The sequence below is a fragment of the Ruditapes philippinarum genome, unplaced genomic scaffold (assembly GCF_026571515.1).
Source record: "Ruditapes philippinarum isolate M1 unplaced genomic scaffold, ASM2657151v2 ctg3235_1_1_1_1, whole genome shotgun sequence".
NCBI lineage: Eukaryota > Metazoa > Mollusca > Bivalvia > Venerida > Veneridae > Ruditapes > Ruditapes philippinarum.
In genome coordinates, this window is record NW_026860668.1 from 45,224 (window position 1) to 62,782 (window position 17,559).

The 17,559-nt window shown below is 33.3% G+C and overlaps 1 protein-coding gene across 1 annotated transcript in view; it reads right to left on the reverse strand.

The window, feature by feature from the left end:
- LOC132712994 (phosphatidylinositol 4-kinase beta-like) overlaps positions 1-15,671 on the reverse strand; it is a 48,158-nt gene extending 32,487 nt beyond the window's left edge. The window contains exon 1 of the mRNA XM_060695431.1: positions 15,528-15,671. The gene's annotated coding sequence lies outside the window, so the exon portion shown is untranslated. The remainder of the gene's footprint in view (positions 1-15,527) is intronic.
- Between the last annotated feature and the right edge of the window lie 1,888 nt (positions 15,672-17,559).

The following is a 17,559-nucleotide window of genomic DNA, read 5'->3' on the forward strand; positions in this document are numbered from 1 at the left end:
GATAATGTCAGTATTAAGAATGATTACTGTCATGGTTAACATTCCTATCTGTCACTTATTTTGTCACTTGTATAAATGACAGCTCCACTAGCTTACTAACTAGGAGGGACGTCAATGAAATATCTATTTGTTATTAAAGGGACTCCATTATCTGAGGTTTTATGAAATGTTTATTTGCTATTAAAGGGACTCCACTGATATGAGGTTTTTTTAGACATGATGAGACTGGAAATAATTTTTTCGACATTAATATTCAATTTGATGTAGGTCTAGACCAGTAAGTTGTGTGCAAAATTTCTGATCATTTGCTCGCTCCCTTTCTCCAGAATAACTATTCTAAGTGGGGAAATGAACCAAAATTTAAAAGCGTTGCTCAAATTGGGCTAAGAATAGTAAAAGATATGTTTCAATTCACTTTTGGGTATGTTCCTTAACTATCTTGTGCATATCTTTCAGTAATGAGTGCCCTTGCTGATTTATGTAAGAAATTCATATTCTATGTTTTCATGCTTTTAGACCTTAGTGGAGTTCCTTTAACCGTACCAACATTGTGGCATGGCTGGCATTGTTTGAAAAATTCAATAGGTGAGTACAAAGACTGCTGATCACTTTTTCCCAAATCTTGAAAACTAATCATTAGATGCAGGAAAACATAGATATTCCTAGATTGATGTTAATTTCTCAAATTTCAATAGAATTTGCACGAGAAACAAGTAATACATTATGAGATCTCAACCAGTTCATGACAACTTCTCCACCCAATTTTTGGTATGATACAATTGTAAGTGATATTAATGCGACCTTTTCTCAACTTTTTTTAAGTATTTAGTTTAAACTTTAGTTTTACCAGTACTGGTCAGATGGTATGAATGAGAAATCATGATTTTTTACCCACAGAAGGGCTAAAACCTATGATATTTGGTCAGTTGAGAGACAGCTAGACACTTGAATAACAAGGTCACAACTCTCTCAACTTATCAACTTAAAAAAGGTTATTTCTAGCATTAGTGTGCAAATGTTAACCATAAACAGAGTTATAACATTGACTTGTATATAATAACTTCTCTATTCCTGGCCATTATATTTCCCACACGGGGGTACTATAGAGGCGCTACTCTAAACTAATTAATTAAAATTGATTTTTTTCTTTCAGCCCGACTAGAATATCAATATGCATGTTTAATAATGTCTCTTTATGAATAAATCATGATAACAAAACCATAATGTCATCCTTAGGTTAACATATCACTCTGTTAATTAATTTTCACTAATTACTTTCCAATACCATATACGTCATATGAGGCAGCAAAACTGATTCTCGTTTAGTCGAGTAAGCAGATAATTATTTACCTTCCACGGTTTGTCTTGTTTCCTGACACCAAGGTCGTCAACAATCGATACGATACATTATTTCCCAATATACACCAGTTAAACTACTATAATAAATCTTAAGAAAGAAGCAGCTGCTGCATAAGATTAAAAATACATAAAAATAAATGTCAAGGTCATTCTTAGATTAAGAAAGAGGTGCAGTCATTAGGTAAGTTGTCTGTATGAAAGTGAAGACATCATTCTCAATGCACAGACAAATTTATACGGCAAAATATCTTATTGTGACAATAAAAAGAAACACAAGTCTTCTGTATGAAAATAAAGAAATAATTATCGGTCCAGACACAAATTTGTAAATTGTAAAATATACAGTCATGTAAGACAAAAATGTGAATAATGTGACAATTAAAAGAAACGCAAACACGTATCACTTTATTCTTTATATATTTTTGTACTAAAAGGCAACCATATTGTAATAACTTTTGATATTGAATTTATTTAACTAGCCTAGATTGATGGGAACTACCTTTTTTTTTTTCATAAAAAAATATATACAATAATAATTAACATTATGCTCGAGACTTAAAAACAAGTAAATTCGAAACATTCTCATTCATGATCCATCAATTTCAAATATGTCTTTTAAACAAAAACATGAATGACCGATTTTGAATATGTCCTTCAGACAAACCACAAACGGATGACTTCAAACCATGATAAGCAAATATCAAATTTACCCTTAAATTTACCCTTCTAACAAACCAATCAACTTTATACCCACCAACTAAGGATCATTTTCACAACATGGTCTCTTGAATTTCCAGGACATTCACATTTTAGTTCATACTAGGTGAATGATCTAAAGCTCAAACTGATAAAACAATACTGCATTACAAGTAAATAACAACAATTGAGCCAATTTTTTGTGGTCAGAAGTCAATTACATGTTACAAAGATAATGTCAGAGGTTGAGTTGAATGACACACAGTAAACAACACAGAACAAAACAACTACTGCAATTTTACTGCATCTTCTTGAGTTTAACTTAAAGGCCCAATATGCCCTAGAAATGCTTTTTAAATTCATGCTTATCACTCTTGGGTGTTTTCTTTTAGTTTCCAAAAAGTTATTCATTGACCAATTATCTTATAACCATCTATGGTATGAATTGCTTTTTGGCAATTAGTATATTTACATAAATGTAAAGTGATTTAGTATTTTGTATGTAAGTTACAATACTACTTTGTTTACATTTTGCTACTTTTATGACAAATAAATTTCCTATTCAGTGTGCTACTTTTTAAGGTGACAAGCATAACATGCTCTAAAACCATTATTTTAACATAATAAAATCCCTGTTTTCCCTTCCTTAAAAATGAAATACTCATTTCTGAGGCATAATGTGCCTTTGACTTTTGTTTTGTAAAGAATGTGAACAACTTATTTTTACAGTTATTAGGGAATCTGCAACCAACAATCATAATTTATATGAAATTTTTAATAATTAAGTTTAAACTCGGGTAGCAAATATTATATCAATATGATATAATAAATAAAATAATCTGAATAATATAAATAATTTTTATATGAAGTAGTAAAAAATACCTATTCAGCTTAATATTGAGAAGTCCCATTAATCTAAAAGAGAAAATAGCAAGAACAATATCCAACCTAAAGAGTCTTTCATTTTATGTGTCAGGAAATACACATTTTTCCAGACATCACAAAAAATAAAGAGGAATGCATCTGTAAGCATATTCACCTGGTTATAATTTTAGTATTTCAGTGCAGAAACTTTGAACAATCAATTGTTACCCCCCTTAGCTTATCAAAGCAAAAATCTTGAGAAATTCTATAGGTAGCGCATTACATTTTACAGTCTACTGAGTAGGCTAAAACCCACATCGTACCTGTATAATCTAGATAACTAAAAATTCTCAAAACTTTCCTATAATCTCAACAATCAATCTTTAAGTACCTACATTCTGTTCATGCCAACGTAACATAAATTCAGTCAAAGAATATAACACCAGAAAACCACAAGCCAAATTTTTGGCTAGTACAAGATTGTAGACATTGTTGGAAATACCAACATGCCCAACTAGTGTTTTACAAGCCCAAAAAACATTTAACTTTTTAAAATGGAAAATGAAGGTGAAAAGAATAATGATTAATACAGTTATTTTGTGACCATATTTGCCTGAATTGTGGATAAATGAGTTAGTTTTTCCAACTTAAATTCAGTCATTTCATTTTCAAAGTCTTCTAAGGTGATCAACTTTTTCAAAGGCCAGTCTGGTAACAGCTAATGTCTTGGAAAATTTTATTGACCTGACCCAAATTATCTGTTCAGCAATTGGGCTAACAGACAAGTGGTAAATAAGCTGACTGCATTTATATACATTTGTACACATGTTATTGTACTAGTACTTAAAATAGAGAGCTACATGTATTTTGTTCAACAGGCTGCATTGGCCTAAGTAGTTAATGGGCGTGCCTCACGGACCAGGGCTCATGGGTTCTAGCCCTACTGGGATAACAGTCATGTTTCCTCATATATGACACAAGCACTCGTTATTTCAAAGAAATGGACTTGAAAATGATTAATATATATTAGCTTAAATAATTCTGTTTCACAGTGAATCAAACTAAAATAAATATGACACTGTTTAAAACTAAAACTCATTATTATATTTTGTGATTTAGTGCCAAAACATTATTGTTATTGTTTGAACACAATCATGAATGTACTTTTATTTACAGACCTGACACAGCCTCTGAGGGCTCTGATTTTAACGTTTTGGGACTTGGGACCACTGCCTATGCAAAGCTGGAATGTTGTGAGATTTTAAAATACTCTTAAACTAGTTAAAGACAAGTTCAAACTGTAACAAGTTTCAGTAAAACTATAGATATTTGTATCCTTTAAGGCAGGTCTCTAGTTTTCCACCTTTGAATATTTATTGTTTTTTTTCCCCAAAAAATCCTTGATGATTGTAATGATCAGAAAATAATTCAGATGATATGAGCCGTGTCATGACAAAACCAACATAGTGGGTTTGCGACCAGCATGGATCCAGACCAGCCTGCGCATCCGCGCAGTCTGATCAGGATCCATGCTGTTCGCTATTATTTTCTGTGCTTGTAATAGGCTTTGTAAGCGAACAGCATGGATCCTGATCAGACTGAGCGGATGCGCAGGCTGGTCTGGATCCATGCTGGTCGCCAACGCACTTTGTTGGTTTTCTCGTGACACGGCTCAATTATTTGTAATAATCAGAAAAAGATGACATTGACAGATCTGCTCCTCATAATGTAAATAGCAACTGAATAAACATAATTTTTTTGTAGACTTGCATGTAAATGATCACCAGCCACCAAGTAGATATAAGCCTAATTTAACGATAAAACAAGGTTTATCAGTGATGACATGTGTCGCCTCATGATAGCCATACCTCGGCAAAAAGACATTCAACCTAAAAACTGGTGTAATTTGAGCAATCGATTGATCCTGTAAAGTTTCATTGAAATTTTTTAGTGGTATAACAGGAGTAGTCAAAACAAATTTCAAAATTAAAATCATGAAAGGCCAAAACTCTGACAAAAATCAATGAACCGAAAAATGTTGATGAGATGCACAATAAGACATGGTATTGATCATCCCCCTAAAATCTTGTGAAATTGCACAAGCAGTTTCTGAGGAGTAGTCCAGACAAACTTCTGTGTAGCTGGCAACACAAAAAAATCACCTTTTTTCATTCAAGGGCAATAACTCTGCCAAAAACCATTCAAGCGAAAAACTTGTGTATTATGCACAAGGACTTGACCTACTAATCAATCTTGTAAAGTTTCATTGAAATTTCAACAGTGGTATAAGAGGAGTAGTCTGGGCATACTTTATTAACACCCTTTTCATTCAAGGGCCATAACTTGGCTAAAAATCATTCAAGCAGAAAACCCATGTAATAATTACGAAAGTTTTTGAGCTACCGATTCTGAATCCTTTAAAATTTCACTGAAATCCATTTGTGGTATAATTATAAGTAGTAGTCCAGACAATCTTTAATTTAAATATAAGAATTATTAAACATATATATTATATAACACTGACAAAAATTATAGAACCAGAAAATGCTGAAAATATGCACAACTAGACTTGGTACTGATCATTCCTGTAAAGTTTGGATGAAAATGCACCAGTTGTTGGACAAGTTTTTTTAACAGACAGAGAGACAACAGAGAAGTGAACCCTATATGTTGCCACTACTCCACAGAGTCAACACAAAAAGAAGCAATAAATACATTTGCTACTTTGAAACAGATATTATTAAGCTTTTTTTACTTTAAATAAACCAACCAGTTTATCTGCTGCTCTTTTTTGGTATTTTGATACCTGATCAATTTTTCAATTGGTTGGGTTTTACAATGCACCAACACAGTACAGATCCATACTAACTAAATTCTACCTTAACTGGTGGAGGAAGAGGTGTCTTCCATGCATTATTTTAGACATGAACAGGCACCCGAGGAGAACGGTCAACCATCTAAGTTCCATAATCTAGCATTTAGCTACCTACATGTAACATTAAAAAATCAAAAAAAAATCCAAAGATTTAAAAAACGGGGATTTTTATCGAAAAGTGAAAATTTATAATATTTGTTGATCTTTTCCTTCTTTCTCTATGTAATATTTCCCCCCTGCCTCTAAAAAAATAGATGGGAATTCTCAAAAATATGGGTGAATCCCTTTATCCCCCCTCTAAGAATAGACACTGAAAGTCGTGTCAGGATTCAAACACACAGCTTGCTGCCATGACGGGTAATTGGTTTGAAATCAATGACATAAACCACTCGGTTAATGATGCACATTCAAAGCAGGACAAAACCATCATATTTACAAAAAAACTTGCTGAGGCCAAAAAAAAAAAATGTTGTGTTTCCGGTGGCCCGACCGACCCTATTTTTTAGCGCCGACCCAAAGTTTTTTATCGAGTACAAAAAAAAATTGGCGCCCGTACCGAAGACAGGTTTTAGTATCGCGAGTCGACAACGATGTTAGGCACAGACGATTCGTGTTCCAATTAAGCATTAACGCGCACCGGCAAACATGGCGGCACAACAAGCAGCCGAAGTGTCACTGCTGGCGATTTCCTTAAAAACATGCGATCATAGTGTGACAAAACAGGAAATCAAATTAATTGACCACAGCAAAACAGCTCAAAACATTTTTTTGGACGTGCATGGTCATATTAAGAGTGAGAATATTACAATTGAAGCCAGTTGTTCATTAAGAATTAAAAAAAATGAAAACGAAAGTCGAGTCATGCCATTGGTAAAATTTATTTCAAAATGTAAGATTGAAGTCTAGGTTTGGTAGTCTAACATTGTTAAATACTTTTATGCTATGGAATTTACAGACCATATAATCCGTATCATATCTACAATCGTTGATTGACAGCAAAAAAAAAAATCCTACCTACCAACCCTACTTTTTTTGGCCTCGCCACCAGAAACACATCAATTTTTTTTTAGGCCTGAACACGGTTGTAGTAACAGTTCAATCAAATCATCATAACAACCTATAACTAGTGATGGAAATCGGATGAAATTTGTCCCAATCGATCATCGGTTCAATCGGATGGGACATAATCGATTACTTTCCGATTAAAGTCGCGTTAAAAAGAAGTAGGGAAGAAACATTTTTTCCCAAGGCACTTGATTATATTCAGTAATATGAACTTCATTTAGCACTTTTCAACTTTTTTACAGTTATATGGGATTCTGCAACCAGCAATCATAATTTATATGAAATTTTTAATAATTAAGTTTAAACTCAGGTAGCAAATTTTATAATAATATGATATAATTAATAAAATAATCTGAATATTATTAATAATTATATGAAGTAGTAAAAAATACGTATTCTAATTAATTTTATATTGAGAAGTCCCATTAATCTAAAAGAGAAAATAGCAAGAACAATATCCAACCTAAAGAGTCTTTCATTCTATGTGTCAGGAAATACACATTTTTCCAGACATCACAAAAAATAAAGAGGAATGCATCTGTAAGCATATTCACCTGGATATAATTTTAGCATTTTAGTGCAGAAACTTTTAACAATCAATTGTTACCCCCCTTAGCTTATCAAAGCAAAAATCTTGAGAAATTCTATAGGTAGCGCATTACATTTTACAGTCTACTGAGTAGGGTAAAACCCACATCATACCTGTATAATCTAGATAACTAAAAATTCTCAAAACTTTCCTATAATCTCAACAATCAATCTTTAAGTGCCTGCATTCTGTTCATGCCAACATAACATAAATTCAGTCAAAGAATATAAAACCAGAAAACCACAAGCCAAATTTTTGGCTAGTACAAGATTGTAGACATTGTTGGAAATACCAACATGCCCAACTAGTGTTTTACAAGCCCAAAAAACATTTAACTTTTTAAAATGGAAAATGAAGGTGAAAAGAATAATGATTAATACAGTTATTTTGTAACCATATTTGCCTGAATTGTGGATAAATGAGTTAGTTTTTTCCAACTGAAATTCAGTCATTTCATTTTCAAAGTCTTCTAAGGTGATCAACTTTTTCAAAGGCCAGTCTGGTAACAGCTAATGTCTTGGAAAATTTTATTGTTCTGACCCAAATTATCTGGTCAGCAATTGGGCTAACAGACAAGTGGTAAATAAGCTGACTGCATTTATATACATTTGTACATGTACTGGTACTTAAAATAGAGAGCTACATGTATTTTGTTCAACAGGCAGCATTGGCCTAAGTAGTTAATGGGCGTGCCTCACGGACCAGGGCTCATGGGTTCTAGCCCTACTGGGATAACAGTCATGTTTCCTCATATATGACACAAGCACTCGTTATTTCAAAGAAATGGACTTGAAAATGATTAATATATATAAGCTTAAATAATTCTGTTTCACAGTGAATCAAACTAAAATAAATATGACACTGTTTAAAACTAAAACTCATTATTATATTTTGTGATTTAGTGCCAAAACATTATTGTTATTGTTTGAACACAATCATGAATGTACTTTTATTTACAGACCTGACACAGCCTCAGGGCTCTGATTTTAACGTTTTGGGACTTGGGACCACTGCCTATGCAAAGCTGGAATGTTGTGAGATTTTAAAGACAAGTTCAAACTGTAACAAGTTTCAGTAAAACTGTAGATATCTGTATCCTTTGAGGCAGGTCTCTAGTTTTCCACATTTGAATATTTATTGTTTTTTTTCCCCAAAAAATCCTTGATGATTGTAATGATCAGAAAATAATTCAGATGATATGAGCCGTGTCATGACAAAACCAACATAGTGGGTTTGCGACCAGCATGGATCCAGACCAGCCTGCGCATCCCTGCAGTCTGATCAGGATCCATGCTGTTCGCTATTATTTTCTGTGCTTGTAATAGGCTTTGTAAGCGAACAGCATGGATCCTGATCAGACTGCGCGGATGCGCAGGCTGGTTTGGATCCATGCTTGTCGCCAACGCACTATGTTGGTTTTGTCGTGACACGGCTCATATTATTTGTAATAATCAGAAAAAGATGACAGTGACAGATCTGCTCCTCATAATGTAAATAGCAACTGAATAAACATAATTTTTTTGTAGACTTGCATGTAAATGATCACCAGTTATCAAGTAGCTATTAGCCTTTGCTGCAAATTTAACGATAAAACAAGGACCATCAGTGATAACATGTATCGCCTCATGATAGCCTTACCTCGGCAAAAAGACATTCAACCTAAAAAACCTGTGTAATATGCACAAGAATTTGAGATATAGATAGATTTTGTAAAGTTTCAATAAAATTGAATAAGTGGTATAACAGTAGCAGTCCGAACAAATTTCAAAATTAAAATCATGAAAGGGCCAACACTCTGACAAAAATCAATGAAACAATAAATGTTAATGAGATGACAACTAGACTTAGTATTGATGATGAAATTGCACCAGTAGTTTCTGAGGAGTAGTCCAGACAAACCTCTGCGTAGCTGGCAATACAAAAAAAACACCTTTTTATCCAAGGGCAATAACTCAGCTAAAATCAGTCAAGCAAAAACAATCTGGTGTATCATGCACAAGTACTTGACCTACCAATCAATCCTGTAAAGTTTCATTGAAATTTCATCAGTGGTGTAAGAGGAGTAGTCTGGCATACTTTATTAACACCCTTTTCATTCAAGGGCCATAACTTGGCTAAAAATCATTCAAGCAGAAAACCCATGTAATAATTACGAAAGTTTTTGAGCTACCGATTCTGAATCCTTTAAAATTTCACTGAAATCCATTTGTGGTATAATTATAAGTAGTAGTCCAGACAATCTTTAATTTAAATATAAGAATTATTAAACATATATATTATATAACACTGACAAAAATTATAGAACCAGAAAATGCTGAAAATATGCACAACTAGACTTGGTACTGATCATTCCTGTAAAGTTTGGATGAAAATGCACCAGTTGTTGGACAAGTTTTTTTAACAGACAGAGAGACAACAGAGAAGTGAACCCTATATGTTGCCACTACTCCACAGAGTCAACACAAAAGAAGCAATAAATACATTTGCTACTTTGAAACAGATATTATTAAGCTTTTTTTACTTTAAATAAAACCAACCAGTTTATCTGCTGCTCTTTTTTGGTATTTTGATACCTGATCAATTTTTCAATTGGTTGGGTTTTACAATGCACCAACACAGTACAGATCCATACTAACTAAATTCTACCTTAACTGGTGGAGGAAGAGGTGTCTTCCATGCATTATTTTAGACATGAACAGGCACCCGAGGAGAACGGTCAACCATCTAAGTTCCATAATCTAGCATTTAGCTACCTACATGTAACATTAAAAAATCAAAAAAAAATCCAAAGATTTAAAAAACGGGGGATTTTTATCGAAAAGTGAAAATTTATAATATTTGTTGATCTTTTCCTTCTTTCTCTATGTAATATTTCCCCCCTGCCTCTAAAAAAATAGATGGGAATTCTCAAAAATATGGGTGAATCCCTTTATCCCCCCTCTAAGAATAGACACTGAAAGTCGTGTCAGGATTCAAACACACAGCTTGCTGCCATGACGGGTAATTGGTTTGAAATCAATGACATAAACCACTCGGTTAATGATGCACATTCAAAAGCAGGACAAAACCATCATATTTACATAAAAACTTGCTGAGGCCAAAAAAAAAAATGTTGTGTTTCCGGTGGCCCGACCGACCCTATTTTTTTAGCGCCGACCCAAAGTTTTTTATCGAGTACAAAAAAAATTGGCGCCCGTACCGAAGACAGGTTTTAGTATCGCGAGTCGACAACGATGTTAGGCACAGACGATTCGTGTTCCAATTAAGCATTAACGCGCACCGGCAAACATGGCGGCACAACAAGCAGCCGAAGTGTCACTGCTGGCGATTTCCTTAAAAACATGCGATCATAGTGTGACAAAACAGGAAATCAAATTAATTGACCACAGCAAAACAGCTCAAAACATTTTTTTGGACGTGCATGGTCATATTAAGAGTGAGAATATTACAATTGAAGCCAGTTGTTCATTAAGAATTAAAAAAAATGAAAACGAAAGTCGAGTCATGCCATTGGTAAAATTTATTTCAAAATGTAAGATTGAAGTCTAGGTTTGGTAGTCTAACATTGTTAAATACTTTTATGCTATGGAATTTACAGACCATATAATCCGTATCATATCTACAATCGTTGATTGACAGCAAAAAAAAAAATCCTACCTACCAACCCTACTTTTTTTGGCCTCGCCACCAGAAACACATCAATTTTTTTTTAGGCCTGAACACGGTTGTAGTAACAGTTCAATCAAATCATCATAACAACCTATAACTAGTGATGGAAATCGGATGAAATTTGTCCCAATCGATCATCGGTTCAATCGGATGGGACATAATCGATTACTTTCCGATTAAAGTCGCGTTAAAAAGAAGTAGGGAAGAAACATTTTTTCCCAAGGCACTTGATTATATTCAGTAATATGAACTTCATTTAGCACTTTTCAACACAGTTTTAACCCTATTTAGTTATTATTTTACGAAAAAGATTTAATTTTCCAATGGATGTCAAATAATAACATTCACATCACATTATATTACTATTGTTTACATCACGTATTGATCCTATTCAACTCCAAATTGTCTCTGAGATAATTTTTTTGCCATCGGCGAGGTGTTCCTAAAAGAAAATTATCGTCAGAATTAATTCGTTTTGATACTTTAAACATTTTCGACGACGTCGCAGAACAATTTTTTGTGAATCGATTATTGTCGCTTTATATAACAGTAACTGATTATCAGCGACTTGCGACAATCGGAACATCACTACCTATAACAAACCTTTTTTCCCATATGTCAAATTCTCAAACGTAGTGAAAGTAACTGGTGCAGAAGATTGCTCTCTTTAATTTATTTTTGTACAGAGTATTTTCAATCTGAGTTATTCATATATTGATGAAAACACTCCATAAGAAAATAACGGGGAGCAAGCTGCTGCACCAGTTACAATCATTATTTGACATATTCGAAAATATCTGTTTCGACAGACAAAACCAACAATTTCAACAGACAACCACGTAATTGTTTTTTTACTTTCACTAGCTATAACTTTTTTTTCTGAGAAAAGCCATTCGCATGTCACCAGCATCCGATGCATCGACCAATCAGAACACACATAGTTTAATCCATCTATCCTCAATAGCGTGACAAGCGAATAGCCGTCCTTGGAGAAAAGTTAGCAAGTGAAAAAAAACAAAAAAACGATTATGTGGTTGTCTGTTGAAACAATAAAAATAGGTAACCATATATGTATGTTTTGCAAAATAGTCTTTTTTATTGAATTCAAGCCTTTTCTTTCTGTGTACATTGTTGTAAATTGTTTTTTTACTGGATAAACCACATAGTTTACAATGTAAATTATGCTGTTAAGCCAAAAAGTCGTTTTCAGCTAGGTTTGTGTTCGGCATATATATATATATGCATGGTTAAAGGGACAAGTTGCTAACATTTATTAAAAGCACCATAAGTATGCTACATGAACACATTAAAAATACAGAATTTGCTTGTAAAATGCAGTGTTTGCGCATTTTTTATGCAGATCGCGCATTTTATTGAAGTCAGTGTGCGCCAAGTCGCGCATCTGACAATCTTTTCAACTTAATTCAGTTTATCTTCATCGTATCTTACACGCTTCAGCCATGTTTGTTATTGTTTGTTTTCACTCGTGGTTATGACTAAAATACGTACTAAATCGCGTGTAGCTGCCGACTAAGTCATCTCGCGTGTGAAATGTAATATTCGTCAATATTTTATTTTTTCTACTTCCATTTTTGAGCGGACGATAGCTGTCAAAAAGGCCTGAATGTAAAATAAATGAACTCTATTCTGTATGTCATATTGTAAGGTCAATGTATGTCTCCCACATCTTTTCAAATCCCCCACATTTTTCAATTGAGTGGGGGACAATCCCCCATAATTTTGAAATTCTAGATGCAACACTGAAAATGGAAAAGTAATTCGCTTCTCATTCAGCTAAAGGCGAAAATTTCGTTTTTTGGAGTTGGAACCCTTGTCTTCATGTATCTATTAGGGCTGTCACATGTTCTTTGGGTCTGGATCTTGTTTTGGTCACAAATGGTCCTAATATAGCGGCGGCACGAAATACCCAAATATACCCAAATACACCCAAATATACCCAAATATAGTATTATTTATTTTTGTTTGTATAAAATATATATTATAATGAGAAATAAATAAATATTTATAAAATACAATGACTTAGCCTGCTAAAGCTTTCATTCATTCCGTTGAAATGGGCAGTTAAGATGTTGTAAGAAAATAAAGTTGTGACATTTGCTTATGTATTATATAGGATAAGGTTCTTTATGAATGTACTTTCAATTTTAAATCAAGATATGATATTTGTTGTCTACACTTAGATTTTTAAGGTGTAATTTTGTTGAAATTTCATATCATATACAAGTGTCCAATGTTATTTAAAAAAATAGCTTTAATGGAGTACATAATTATACTGTATTTTGGTTCAAAACACAGTGATAGGAAAATGTATATTTGGGTATGTTTGATTGTATCTTAGTGAAAGTGTATATTGTATTCATGATTAAAACAGCACTTTTTTAGTATAAAACCTTTATTTTAAGTATAATTGGGCAATATTTGGGTATATTTTGGCAATATTTGGGTAATATTTGGGTATTTAATCCATCTATCCTCAATAGCGTGACAAGCGAATGGCCGTCCTTGGAGAAAAGTAAGCAAGTGAAAAAAAAACACGATTATGTGGTTGTCTGTCGAAACAATAAAAATAGGTAACCATATATGTATGTTTTGCAAAATAGTCTTTTTTATTGAATTCAAGCCTTTTCTTTCTGTGTTCATTGTTGTAAATTGTTTTTTTACTGGATAAACCACGTAGTTTACAATGTTGCAACTTCTTTGTGGATTAAGCAAAAAAGTCGTTTTCAGCTAGGTTTGTGTTCGGCATATATATATGAATGGTTAAAGGGACAAGTTGCTAACATTTATTAAAAGCACCATAAGTATGCTACATGAACACATTAAAAATACAGAATTTGCTTGTAAAATGCAGTGTTTGCGCATTTTTTATGCAGATCGCGCATTTTATTGAAGTCAGTGTGCGCCAAGTCGTGCATCTGACAATCTTTTCAACTTAATTCAGTTTATCTTCATCGTATCTTACACGCTTCAGCCATGTTTGTTATTGTTTGTTTTCACTCGTGGTTATGACTAAAATACGTACTAAATCGCGTGTAGCTGCCGACTAAGTCATCTCGCGTGTGAAATGTAGTATTCGTCAATATTTTATTTTTTCTACTTCCATTTTTGAGCGGACGATAGCTGTCAAAAAGGCCTGAATGTAAAATAAATGAACTCTATTCTGTATGTCATATTGTAAGGTAAATATATGTCCCCCACATATTTCTCAAATCCGCCACATTTTTCAATTGAGTGGGGGACAATCCCCCATAATTTTGAAATTCTAGATGCAACACTGAAAATGGAAAAGTAATTCGCTTCTCATTCAGCTAAAGGCGAAAATTTCGTTTTTTGGAGTTGGAACCCTTGTCTTCATGTATCTATTAGGGCTGTCACATGTTCTTTGGGTCTGGATCTTGTTTTGGTCACAAATGGTCCTAATATAGCGGCGGCACGAAATACCCAAATATACCCAAATACACCCAAATATACCCAAATATAGTATTATTTATTTTTGTTTGTATAAAATATATATTATAATGAGAAATAAATAAATATTTATAAAATACAATGACTTAGCCTGCTAAAGCTTTCATTCATTCCGTTGAAATGGGCAGTTTAAGATGTTGTAAGAAAATAAAGTTGTGACATTTGCTTATGTATTATATAGGATAAGGTTCTTTATGAATGTACTTTCAATTTTAAATCAAGATATGATATTTGTTGTCTACACTTAGATTTTTAAGGTGTAATTTTGTTGAAATTTCATATCATATACAAGTGTCCAATGTTATTTAAAAAAATAGCTTTAATGGAGTACATAATTATACTGTATTTTGGTTCAAAACACAGTGATAGGAAAATGTATATTTGGGTATGTTTGATTGTATCTTAGTGAAAGTGTATATTGTATTCATGATTAAAACAGCACTTTTTTAGTATAAAACCTTTATTTTTAGTATAATTGGGCAATATTTGGGTATATTTTGGCAATATTTGGGTAATATTTGGGTATATTTGGGTGTATTTGGGTATATTTGGGTATTTCGTGCTGCCCCTAATATAGAGTCCTTGCACCTTTGCAAATTCATATACAAACCCTCTTGATAATTTCTGTCAAAGAGATTGCTTTGAGGCCTTGCCCTTTTCATATTATTCTTATATAAGCCTGAAAATTTTGTTTTTTAAAACATTTAAATTAAATCAAAGAGTAGCAGGCATAATAAATATAATCATGAGCTGATGACAGTGCAAGCATCATCATGAGCTAATCAGCCGGGTCAAATTTATTGAAGGAATCAGACCGAAAAACCAAAGGCTTAATTTTAAGATACTGTATTCAAGTAAAGGAAATTCATAAAGCAGAATCTTTGTGTAAAAACTAAAAAGAAATAGACCAAAATGTCTTACCGTATGAGCAAACATGTCACTGATTTGTTTTGATCACGATTGACAAGCCTGATCAGAATCCATCTTTTTTTGACAGCCTCGTTCTGAAATCCTACGCGTATTTATCCGAATGTTACAAAATAAACCCAACGGATTAAAATATATTTTTACGATACGATTCAAATGATCTTCTGTGAGGGTTTTTTTTTAATATTTAAGAATAACACGGCTTTTATTATTTATCATTTAACATTTGTTAGCCAGTAAGCATATGTTTAGTTTCCCATTTTCAAAAATGGCACATTTGTAAATCTGTCAGACAAATGGTATTTAACGGTTGCCTTGTAAATATGGAGTTGTATTATGAAAATTTATACACTTTATATAAAGAAAGAACAATTCGTTGGTCCAAAAACGACCACGCGAAACTCTCCTGGAAATATTTCTTGAGTTAGGGCTTTGGTCCTTATATGGATCTAAAGAAAAACCCCAAACTTAAGGAAAAAGCAAATATGAAACGGATTCAGAAAAATGATGTTTATACAATGTTTTTTTCTACGAAAATTTATACACTTTAAATGCAGAAAGAACAAATCGACGGTCTAAATAACGACCATAATGTGTATAAATTTGCGTTAAAAGACCATTTTCTTTAGCCAACTATTAAAACATCATTTGTTCAATTCCGTTGTGGGTCCGCTATTTTGCCATCAGTTTGAAAGGTAATGGTTTTTGGCTTTATAGTGTTGTAAAGAAAATCCTCCAAGCTGATGGAGAAACGAAACTGCAACACAACACTGCACAATCAGACAAATGGTATTTTAACAGTTTGCTCGAGAAAATTAATACACTTTATATACAAAAAGAACAAATCGCCAGTCCAGAAAAAAGATCAAGCCACGCAGAAATGTCCAGGACATGTTACTCGTGTTTGGGCTGTTGACCCTTTATTGGTGAAAAGAAGATCCTTTAAGACTGATGGAAAAACTATTCCGCTACGGCATCAGACAAATTGTGTTAATTGTTTTAATGGTTGGCTCGAGAAAATGGTGTTGTTCTTTTACGAAAATTTATACACAGAAAAAATCAAATCGCCTGTCCTAAAAACGACCATGCCAGGCGAAAATCTTTGGATATTTTGCTCGGGTTAGAGCGTTTATGTTGCTTGCTGTAACGGACACCCTCAAAGCCTATTGAAAACGAATCTACAACGGCATCAGACAAATGGTGTTTTAACAGTTGGCACGAAAAATGGCTTCTTTTACAAAAACTTATACACTTTACACACAGAAAAAACAAATCGCCGGTCCAATAAACCAGCATGCCAAGCGGAAACAGTAGCTGAAACTAAAAAGTGTAATTTTGAAAGGGGATCAAAATATATGGAACCTGCATACAACAGATATCCGGCCACATACGCGAGTATACTATAAGAATTCAAATGCTAGAAACAAAATAATTATATCGTGCTGAACATCTGAACATTATATGAGAATCGGAACAATATCTAAGAATCTGAATTAATGTACGGGACGAGTTTTCACCGCCTTCATGCTCTCAACAAGGCACAGCAATGATGAGAAAACAAACATGATAGTCTGATATACATGGCAAACATGGCAAGAAAAAGGTCACAATTCTTCACAAAAAGTCTAAGATCTAAGACATGTTTACAATATAAGCTTTAATAAACTAATTGGCCCTCAGGGCGGTGCCATATTTTTTTACCTCGGTGGCATGATTTATAAAACGTTTGTAGATGTCAATATGCATAAAATCTATAAGATTTGGGCTAATTAGTTTCACAGAGTAAGACTTAATTTTTTTCACTAGTATGTAAGTCAATATCAACCAGAGACCATGGACAGTGCAAATTTTGAACCTTGAAGAGTACTTACATGCTTAGTATCTTAGCCTTTTTCACTGTAGATTCTGAGAAAACTATTTTTAGTTATGATTGCTGTATGAGGATGAACCATTTCTTATCCAGAGTCACGGTTTACGTGTATAAAACGTTTTAAAAGGAACACAAGGCAATGTATCATGCCAAAAA